Raw genomic sequence first — 12,036 nt, 5'->3', positions numbered from 1 at the left:
ATGTGCGGAAAGGGGCACAACAGCAGGAAAACAGTCAAAACCAAAGGATCTTAAAGGAAGCATCCTCCCCCAAAGTAATATTTCAGCTCAATGAAGTGGTGTATTTGGCCAGTGGTACCTCCACAGTTAAGGCTGAGTTGAGATTTGCACTTCGGGCAGGAGGACTAAACTTCCCGTAAAGAAAAGGAGTACTTGTGGCACCTTAGAGACTAACCAATTTATCAACTGTTCTTCAGGGGACAAACGGATTTTCTAGGTCATTTGCTGGATGAAATACTTTCTTACTTTTCCCGAATAAACATTTGCAAATGATCGCTTTCTGAATTCAGCACATGTCTCATCATTTATTGTGCCTTGATCTTAATAAAAAAATTGCACAGACTCTTTACACTTCCCATATATAATTGAATCTCACTGTAATCTCACACGTAGGCTGCATCTGAATAAATTAGATTATAGTTAAAATAAACTATCAATGACTGCTCTACCTAACTGTTATGATTAGAGTCAGGGCCATGTCATTAGCTCAGGTAGCTCTTAAGAGTAATCATTAAGGTTGAAGCTGCATCATTGTGACATCTGATAACTCAACCAATCATTACCCTTCCTCTCCAGTTAATTGCATGCTTCATCTCTATTGGTTGAAATGAGCCAGTGGCGTGAGGAAGACTATACACATGTCAAGAGTTCTCATCGGTGGTTTGATCTGTACACAAGCCACCACAGCCTTTTCTTCTTGCCAGCAGAGTGCTGATGTTGCCGTACTATATTGCTTTGCAGTAGAGACACTGCAGATATACACTATGCTGTATATACAGTGTAGACACAGTAGTATAGACACAGCCCTACTTAACTCATGTCCTGGGAGTCCACCAAAAGTATCCCACAATCCCATGGGCCAACATCCTTTGTCTCTCTCTCCCAAAAATCTCCAATCTACTCAACTAAAAACGGAAACCTCCTATCTCCCCGTTGGTGTACAGCAGCAGCTCAGTGAGCCAGCTTTAACCCTTCCTGTGTCTTCTGACTATTGATCTGCAAACGCACATCAGAGAGCCTCCTGTGGTTGAAATCAAGACCAAAGAGAACACGCTTTTGGCAAAGTGTGCTTCTTCATGGTCACAGAAGCACAGCCAAATTTTGGTGACTCTCTGGTGCAAAACCAGTAGAACTGTGGACTTTAGCAAAAGTACCCAGGATGACCATGTGTATCAGTAGATAGCTGGCAGTGCTGCAAATTTTCTTGACTGGTGACCTGTGCAGGGAGTGGAATAGGAGGCTGAAAAACAAGTACTGGAAGACCAGGGACCAGAACTGCATCTTGGGCTGATTTCATGCCCGTTTTATGAGGAGTTTGACCAGGTGCCAGGCACTGCACCCAGCACAGAGCCATCCGTGATGCATGACGACCTGGTCAGCTGGGATGGTGCCCTGCTGTCCCCTGAATCCAGAATGAGGAATGATGGGAGCCAGCAGCAGGCTGCACATGAGGAGTATGAAGTGACTCTGCTTCCAAAATTGGTCCTAGAGCAGGTTGTGGAACAGGATCAACAGCAAATCCTGGGTCCATACTCAGAGGAGTTGTTTGATGCCCTGCCCAAGGAACACTCTGCAGCCAAGCCTGCAAAAAACCCAGAGAAACCAGAAACCTCCTCTGAGCCCGGTAAGTTTCTGATTCCAGTGTAAAGTTTGTTACTACAGTAATAGGAGGGGTTTCCGCTTTAAGAACCAATGCAAAAGTTATGAGAAACCCCGGCTACCTGCATGCATCAGCTAATGGTGGATTGTGGCATACCCTCTCTTCTCCACCACGTCAAGTTCAAGATGGTGATGGAGAATTGCAAACAATAAAGAACAGCTTTAAAGAATATTTTTACTGAAAAGGCACAGATGTTTGCTAGAGTCATTCCTGTTTTCCTTAAAGTAATAATGGCTTTCAGTTTTCAGAGTAGCAGCCGTGTTAGTCTGTATTCGCAAAAAGAAAAGGAGTACTTGTGGCACCTTAGAGACTAACCAATTTATGCATCCGATGAAGTGAGCTGTAGCTCACGAAAGCTTATGCTCAAATAAAATGGCTTTCAGTTTGCCGCTCTGTAATCACTCAACAGTCTATGGAGTGAACTCAGTGTGTGTATTTGGGAAAATGTGTTTCATTTCCAAATCTGGTCTCTTTCAGTTACAGGTAGTCCAGACAGTCCACAGGTGACAAAATCATTTGTCCCAAGTATGACTGGGATGTCAGCTTTTGTCCAGAAATGTGCTGTGGGTGGGGAGCAGGAAGGCTCTGGATTTCCGCGTGTTTGCATGTGGCCATAACAGGGTAAACCATGTGGATGCTAACACAACATCCTGTTCATTTCCAATCCCAGGTGATAGCTGCAAACTTTTCCTGAAGCTGGAACTCCAGATAGGTAGTCACATTGCAGGGAAGGGTATATTTTCCGGGGCCACTTCGGTAGCTGACCAGCCCACTCCATTCATAGATGTGCTGTGCAGTCACTATCCATTGGAATGCTTCAGTTGCATACACTGGAGGTTTCCCATGGCAGCTTGGAGTAATGCCCCCCTTTGCCAATAGGGCACCAGCAGAACAGTTATGTCCTCCAAAATGTGAAAGGCCTGAAATGATAGAAAAAGCCTCTTGTAGCACTCACCGCTCCCCCACCACTCCCGCCCCAAGTAGTTACGCAATTTTTATAAAACAGAAAAAGCTTATAATTTTAAACTTACCATTGTTTCTGCACTTCTATAGCTGTGATTAACCAGGCTGCGTCCAGGGACCCTCTCTGGACTGAAGCATCCCTATCACAATATATTTTGGTTCAGTTTTGAAATGTAACGTTTTATGTCCTTGAGATTCCACAAGAATTAATTCTGTGCTCCTCCACTGAGTATTTTGGACAATAATCCTGTTTCTTTTCCTACTGCAGGCCCCTCGACCTCCACTGGCTGCTGTACATCCAGAACTTGACCCCTGCCCCAACGTATCTTCCCAGACCATTCCAAGAGGAAGCATTTCAGTGAAGAAGTTGTGGTCGAGAGCAGACCAGCAGGTCCAGTACCAGCAGCAGAGGGATATAAGGCTGGAGCAATGGCATGTTGAGAGGCAGGAGGAAAGGCTGGCACGTGGCACACAGCTGGAGGACAGGGTTTCAGTGAGGGAGCTGGCACTTGGAACAGGAACAGTGGCTAAGGGAGGAGAACAGAGCTCAACGTCTCACGGAAGCGCTGTCCATTTTCTGACACAAGTGTGAAAGTGCAAGCAAGTTCTTCAAAAGGCACCTCCTCCATGTTGCTGGCTCCAGTAGCTGGAAGTGCGCAGACTTAAATGACTCCCCGGCCAGCTGTGTTGGCAGGCAGTTCAAACTTCCTCTAACGTGCAGAGTGGGCAGTAAAGTTTTCCCACAGTGCATCATGTTCAAAGGGCTAGAGCAACCACATTTCAGGAGGGCAGTATGGTTGGTTTGACTTGGGACTGCATGCAACAGTGTGGGTGCCAAAGCCCCAGGTTCAAGTCCAGGTTAGAAAACTGTTAATGTAGAGTTTAGAATTTGTGTAGAGGCTCAAGCCCCAGGTTCTCTAACACCAGTCAGCTGACTCAAGCCCCACTAACCCTGGTCTTACTTTGCAGTGTAGAGATACCTTAAGACTAGAAATTGGCTCCCTATATTCAGATCTGTTCACAATGCAAGTTATAAGTTTGTAACAGGTCAGCATTCAGTTTACTTTTGTACGCAACTTGGCTGGCCACAGTTAATGTGACTGAGACTTTGATGGTGCCTGTTTCTTACTAACATATGATTACTCTCCCTAAATAAACTGTTCTGTCCCCCTAAATGGTTTTATACTATGTACCCTTCATCTTTCTTAGAAATGGATCCCATATTTCACTGGATCCGTCAGCCTGTCTCTTGTCCCTGTAAATTAGCCTTTTAGATATAACATTTGCGGCCATAAGCTCTTCCATTCCTTAAATAGCTGCCCATCTATCTAACCTCTCAGTGTCTCTCAACAGGATTCAGATAAAGTTGCAAAGTCTAGCTATTTTTTCCCCGCTGCAGAACTGACAGCTCCTCTGTCTACACCCAGGGAGCAAACACTGGAATTTCTGTGATCTCTTTCATTACCACTAGATTTACAAAATTGAACGCTTAGCCCAAAATAAATAAATCAGTCCTGAGCCTTTGGAAACCCTGATAATGTATATAGGACAGTTCCTTTATTTCCACATCCACTCCGGAAATCTGCAGCATCAGCCAGACCCATTTTTAGAAATTGACACAAGGTCAAGTAAATCCTGTGTACTATTTTAAAACAAATCAAGCATGCATTGCTGCCTCTCACCATTTATTCCTTAGTACAGTAGTGCCATATTTCTCCCATCCCCTGTCTGGGAACAGCATGCTTCTGCCTCTTCTTTAGTTGAATAAACTTTGGCCCAGTTGTCACAACTTTAGTGAAATGTTGCTGTACCTGGGATCCTAGAAAATATCTCGAGCAGACTGCAGTTCAGTGGGACAGGGAGAACTCCCTTCTGGACATAAGACTCATCTAATACAGTGTCACAGATATAAACACCTCTGGCAAATGTCGCTGAAAGAAGTCTGTGTAATATATCTAGCAATATTTGGAAAGATTTTAGTCCCGCAGCTTTATCTAGGTCACCCATAGAAGACCTAGATGAAGCATTGACAGGGGATGGATCATTTGATGATCACCTGTTCTGTTCATTCCCTCTAGGGCACCTGGCATTGGCCACTGTCAGAAGACAGGATACTGAGCTAGATGGACCTTTGGTCTGACCCAGTGTGGCCATGCTTATGGTCTTATGTTATGTTGAACGAATGCTCGTCTCATCTCAGTGAGACCAGTGAAATGATTGGAAACATGAGTCTTCTTGGGAGGTGCTAGCCCAGATAAGGGGTTCTGGATGAGTCATACATTTACACGTTCCAATGCCTCTGTGCGCATCACTCACCTACACCCTTGGGTATTAAGAGAGCATATGATGAGACATAGCCACAAAAAGGGGAATGCCCACTGCCATCTGCTCCTTTGTATGGCCATGCAAAAAGCTAGACAGAAAAGAGACAGCTTAATGGAGTGGACACCAGTAATGTCAACAGAGACATGTATCATCTATTTCTGACAACCTGATAATATAATATTAGATGCCATAAGGGTTTGAGGTTGACTATGACTTTGCTACAATGGGAGTGTAATGAAACAAATCCCCAACAAAATCTTGCCTCAAGAAAAATAAATACTAGGGAGATATAAAAATAAAAACAAACAGTATAAGTGGGTGTAGTGGATCAACTGGTTCAATAGCGAAGGAAGAGCTTTCCACTCAGCAAGCTGCCCTCTTCTAGTTGGATTCTTGAGATTTTAGAGTGCATTGATTGTAAGAAAATCAAAAGAATGGTTCTACATAACAGGTAGAAAGCAGACAGAAATTCCCAGAATGGTGTATAGATCAGCTCTTTGCTAACTGCATGCAGAGCAAACCTTTATCAAGGCCTTCTTCCTTTCTAGAGAGTGATTATTATAGTTTCCTCTCTGAGAGTCCAACTAGCCATCAATCCTCTGCCCCGACTTGTTACTCCACCATGTACACGTCTTGAGGTCTAAGCAGGGAATTGACTCCTTGCTGGCTGGAAAACAAGGAGGTCTTCTGGACTCTGTCACAATCATATTTGCCATGATGCAGCAGGGCTGAACAATTAATAAGATAAATAGGATGTGATCATGTAATTAAAGATGCACAAACAGGCTGGATAAAGGTTGCACAGGCAACCTTAATTCTGCATTTCCGGACTTCTAAGGGCTTGACTTTGCAACATTAATAATTTTCTTTCCATGTAGTTTTATTGGAGTGTAATTTCCTAGGGCTCTAAAAAGCAAACAGATAAACAGAAATTCCCTCATGTGGCATCATGCTGAGACCTCAACCTTTAGATCCACACACAGACCTCTGCCACTTGACCTAATGGAGTAACTCATAGCAATAGTGGTAGACTAGCAGTAGAGTGGGATGAGACCCACACATAGCTAGTGTGATATTTGCTGACACCAGAAGAATGGTGAGACCCAGGAATCTTGGGTTCCAGTCCAGGCTCAGGAGAGGAATGTGCTGTAGAGGACACAGACTCCTCTGACCATTCCCCTCAAGTGTGACCCTTCTGTTGTAGAACTGATCAATGAAATGGTTTATAATTGTTCACTTTATCAATATAACTTCATAAGCAAAATTTTATGAATGAAACAACATTCATGCATAAAACCGGTTACCCCAATAACTGGCTAATTGAGTTTCACTTTCAATCCAATTCCTGCTTAAATCGCTGAAATTTACACTGTTTCAACATTGTAACTTCTGCTCACTGTTTGTCATTCCTTACACTTGTCCATATTGTAACTCAAACTCCATTTTAACTTGTTCCAAACTCCATTTTAAAACGCTCACTCCATTTTGTAAAAGCTTGCTGCAACCTTCATTTTTGCAAAATCCTGCTGTAATCTTATTAGGTTAGTTTAGATTTGTGAATGAGGTATGCATGGATGATGGAATCAACCTCCAGCCCCAGCCTGTCCTGATGAAATAAAGTGTAAACACCAACGGCTGAAGATGCAGACAACAGCCTGGACAAAGCAAGAAGAGTCCACACTAAAAAGAAAAGAACAAAAGTACAATTGAAGAAACATCAAAGCCAGGTCCCAGGCTGAAAGTCATGTCTGCAATGGAAGGGTGATCAATCACACCGGACCCAGAGGCAGCGTGACACAGCAAGACCTACAGACTCTGGATTCAAACTAAAGCCTACAAAAAGGGTGGGTGAGATGGAAGACTCTGAAAGGTAGCATTCTGCTGCCAACATGGAAGCGCATCGGTGCATGCCCAACAGAGACCCAGCTCTTCCTTGTGCCCGGCTTTCCTGGCCAGTTAGCCGCCACAAGCTACGAACCCAAGCCACGAACTCAAGCTACTTTCAGGACTGGTAACTATACAGCAGCTGCAGAACATTTGGGGTGTGTGTGTGTATATACATAGGTATTAGATATTAGTTATTGGTCATAAATCAAATTGTGTTATAATAAATGTGACATCTTGTCTTGTCCCCTGAAACAATACTGTGCTGTTTTGTCTGTATAACACTGTCACCTCCCGGCCCAGGGGTGCCAGAACAGGGCAAGCGATGTGGGGAGGAGGCGGAGAGGAGTGACTGGGGGTGGGGCCTCGGTGGGAATGTGCGGTATGAGGGCGAGGCCTCGCGGAGAAGGGGTGGCGTGAGGGCAGGGCCTCAGGGGGAAGGGGCAGTGTGGGGGCGGGGAGGTGCTGGTGACCCCCCCCACACACTTTTAGGGAGCTTCCACCACTCCTGGTCCAATCTATCCATGACCCAGTCCTGCCTCTTCCCCACTCCTGGTGGCTGGCATCGGAAAGTAGATGTCTGCCAGGTTGAAAGGGAATGGGGTTCCTTCCTATCCTAAAATTCTATGATTCCGTGACCCTGGATCTTATGCAGTCATTTGCAACTGTGCAAAGGGAGTGCAAAGTAGATGTAAAATGCTGCCAGATCATGGCAGCATTATATGCCCACTACATGCTAGTTTAAATGGCTACATAAGGGCAAGGCAGCAGAGACCCAGACCCAATAAGATTTTCAATACTGTCATGTCCCTCTATGATAAGGGTTTTAAGTATCAACAGCGCTGTCTTAAAATCAAGCTGCAAATACGAGCGATTACCATCCATGCAAAGCATGTCAGAAACATGGTATATATGGGCAAAGGGGTAGGTACTTTCCCTATAATATAAAGAATGTTTCAAGGATACAATTTCCCCCGACTGTTATTTCTTGGAGCCTGATTCTCATTTTCACTAAGGCCACTTTACGTCTCTTTGGCAGTGTAAAGAGGCCCTCAGGTGGGTACAAATGACATTTACACCCACTTCGAGGCCCCATGTCATTGCCAGAGGGGTGTAAAATAGCCTTAAAGTAAATAAGAATGAGGCCTATAGTATCTGTGAGTAAATTATTAGTTTCCTTGATTGAAGAGGCTAACCATGGTATCTTTCATGGAGAAAACCATGCAGGCCCAGAAATTAAATGGAGCTATGTCTATTTACACAAGTTGAGGATCTCGTGCCTGCGCTCAGATTCATCCCTTGTATGACTTCATTGATTTCAGTACTGTTTACACCAAGGATGAATTTAGCCTTTTAGTCCCAGTTCTCCATGGGAGTTTTGACTGTTTAAGGATCGGGCACACAACAGGCCAGCGTGAGAACATTCTCCTTGAAGCACTGAGATGATGTGTACATTTATTATTGATAACAGTGGAGTGAGTAGCTAAATATGAACACCCAGGGAAACATCACTAAGTAGTAACTGACCCATCCATTTCATTTTTCTTTTTGCTTCTTGTTTATTAATTCCTTTCATTTAAGATATGTGGTCACACTGAATCAGACAAAGCAAGGCAGGGCTGGAAAGTAGCAGGAGAAAGAAAACACGGTGTTGGCACTTTCCCATTGTGAAATTGCAGCTCGACTGCCTTTTTCTCATGGCTGAAAGGCCGACAGGAGGTTAACATCGGAAGTGCACTAGGACCTAGAGGAAACAGTTCCCTGCATACACCCTTTACCTTCTTCCAGCAAGAAAAATATTATCCGCGGAAACAGAAATATACAAAGACAAAAAAAAAAACCCTGGTCTGGCCTAAAGATAAACTACAAAGTAGCGCACAGGGCTCCTTTTGTCCTGGATAAGCAGAAAATGTGATACAATAAGAAATTTTATGGAATTGTGCTTTTAAGCAAGAGGCTGTGCACAGAAGATGCAAGCCATTATCGTTTAGCTGCTAGCTTATTGAAACGGACATATAATCATACACCGCTCATGGCCCTTAATGATTTCTGTACTTTCTTACCATAACTCCTTTATATGCTTCAATCTTTTACATCATAATTAAGCAATCAGTCGCTCAAGGCAAGCTGCATTCATAAAATATCCATTACCCGGCCACACTTGGTACTCTCTATATTAATTGCAAAGGGCATTACCTTAGGGGAATTTATTGCTGTCATAAATATAAAAAATAAACGTGTCCTTTCATTTCACTCCAGATTTCTTTCATTCTGGCAATTTAGAATACAGTCATGAGAAACCAAGCAGGACTGTATTAAATAGTACACAGCAAATATGACCTTTCTGGCTTTGAGGTGCTTTAAGTCATCTAGGGAGAGTCACGCCAGCTCATAGCTAGTGATGAGCAAACCTCAGGAGGGTTTAAATAAACCATCTGAAGCATATTAGGTGAATCTGCTTGAAACCAGGTCAGAAATCACGTGAGGACAGGAATGCCAATAGTCCCTGGTTCTGGCCAGATTGGAAACACAGGACCATGAGAATAGCCTCTGTTGCAGTGTTTTGGTACTTCATTTCCTGTCCCTGTTGAAACCAGGATGTGCAGGAGAAGACAAAAATACTGAAATGAAATAATAAAGAATTTTTTCTGGACCACAGAAAAGAATCAGTTTGAGTTCAGGTGAAAATTTGGGTCAGTTCTTACTTAACAGAACTAGTCCCCCCACTTACCTTTTCTGCTCAGTGCTGTTCTGCAACCAAGATAAAGAGATGCAACCAAACCTTAATATGCCCTACTTCAAGCATGGAACTCCTACTGACGCCTCTTGGGGTGTAGTTGTGGAAGGCAACATCTAGATTCATGGATTCCATGGCCAGGAGTGACCATTGTGATCATCCAGTCTTAGCTCCTGCTTAGCACAGGCCAGAGAACTTCCCCACAAATCATTCCTACAGCATGTCTTTTAGAAAAACATTGAATCTTGATTTAAAAATTGCCAGTGATAGAGAATCCACCATGATGCTTTGCAAATTGTTCTGGTGGTTAATTACCTCCCTGTTAAAAATGTATGCCTTATTTCCAGTTTGAATTTGTCTAGCTTCAGCTTCTAACCATTGGGTCTTATTATACCTTTGTCTGCTAGAATGAAGAGCCCGTTATCAAATATTTGTTCCCCCTGTGGGTACGTATGGCTGCTGGTTTATTCTCCCCTCTGTAGTTGTAATACACTCCAAAATTTGAATGTAAAGTAAACATTTATTCTCCTAAACCTGAGGGCCAAATCTTGAGTTGGTGTAAATCAGTGTAGCTTCACTGGTGTTTTGTTGATTTTCACCAGATGATGACCAGGTCACTGGTCCTCAGACACTGCATTTACTGGATCATTTATTGGAAAGAGATCTCTAGTTGAACAGCTCACCTTCCCATCTCCCAGTCCTCCCCCTTCCATGTGGTGGTCTGTGCTTATTCTCATGGTCTTGTGGATTACTAGAAAAGGCACAGTGAACTCCTACTGGCCTATGGCCCACAGTCTGAGAGCCATTGTCCCTGGACAGTTGTCTTTGAAACGTCATATCAAGGCAAATTCTGTCCCTGCTGAAAGAGCTGTGGAGGGTTGGCTGGCAGCAGAGCTAGTTTGGTTTCAGTGGCCAAGGGTGGGCTGGAGGGGACATGTGCTGCTTGCATAATACAGAACTCTACTCCACATTGTCTCCCTGTGCAGCATTGCTTAAGAGGTCAATAGGGCGGGAGAATGAACCAGCGTGATGCCAGAGGATCCATCACTGCATGGATATTCCTGTCTTCCACGCTGTGGTGGGGGTACAGAGAGCTAGGTCAGCCAGCAGGCCAAAGCAGCCTTCACAGAGTTCTTCAGCTATTCTGCAGCATGGGGAGAGTTCCTCCCCCATCACTCAACCCAGGTATTCAGGTTGAGCACTGGTGTGTGGGTTTGTCCCTTAGTTTGTTAAGAATTCAATTCATACTTGGATATATTGTGCAAGAACCATTATAAGGAGTCTAGAGATGAGTTTTTTAAAATCCTAAAAACAACTAGCATGAGACACTGAGCTTCCTGATGGCGTGGACAGATTCTTCCATTTTTTACTGATAAATGTTCTGTTTCAAAAATAAGAAGTAGGAAAGAACAAATAATTTAAAACTGTATTTCAAAGCAGAGATCTATCCCTGCCTCCCCCAGAATGGAAGCAAAACAATGAAGTGAAGAATCAAGTGGATGGCGTTTGAGGGGTTAATATTACCAATGTTCACGGTGAGAGTAGCTGAGTTGCAATGCAGCTCTCAAGCAAGTTTGATCTTGCTAATCTGATAAGGATATGGCAGTAACATGAGAGAAATGCGTAGCAGCTTGGTGAAGGTATGCTATATTGTACATTAGGGATGGCAAAGCAGTTTAGATAAAATAAGGAATGATCCAAGCCTTCTTGCAAAACTGTAGCTGAATCTTTCTGGAGTTCCAGAAAGTTTGGTAACTATTTCCCTCCCCCGACACAGCTATCAATGCTCACAAACCCTGGCCAGGACCAGAAGCTGAAATAAAATGCTGCTAAGTTTGTACAGCACCTTGCACAATGGGGTCCTGGTCCATGACTAGGGCTCCTAGGCTGTACGGTAATACAAATATTATTATTATTATTAATAATAATAATAAAAGCAATTCTCATGGTGACACTATCTCTAACCTGTCTATAACCAGGAGGTTCCATAAATCCTGTCCTCATGAAAATGCAGGCTTGACATCTAGACATGTTTTCCTATTATGACTTCTCACGCATTACACATATTTGCCTTCTGATGTCATGGGGCAGGGACATTATACACAAGAGGCATATAACATCAGTAAAACCATCCAATCAGAGGGCCCAGTGTTCACAGGTTGGTAATATAGTATGGAGCCTTTCTCTCTAGGGCCACTTGGAGCACTGGTTTATATCTGGCCTAGCTGAGGACTGACCAAAAGTCATTACCAGCTGATTGTTGCTTGGTAATATATGTACAGTGAATTGATGTCTCAGCTGGTTCTTCTTGGACAGGATCTCTGTAGCCACTGTTATAATTGCACCCATTGACCCCTTTGTAGTCAGTCTCACCAGAGAGGCAAAGGACTGAGAGAAGATAGAGACTGAGCTACCTTCTTAACTCTAG

The sequence above is a fragment of the Eretmochelys imbricata genome, chromosome 3 (assembly GCF_965152235.1).
Source record: "Eretmochelys imbricata isolate rEreImb1 chromosome 3, rEreImb1.hap1, whole genome shotgun sequence".
Classification (NCBI taxonomy): Eukaryota; Metazoa; Chordata; order Testudines; family Cheloniidae; genus Eretmochelys; species Eretmochelys imbricata.
This window is presented reverse-complemented; position numbering follows the sequence as displayed.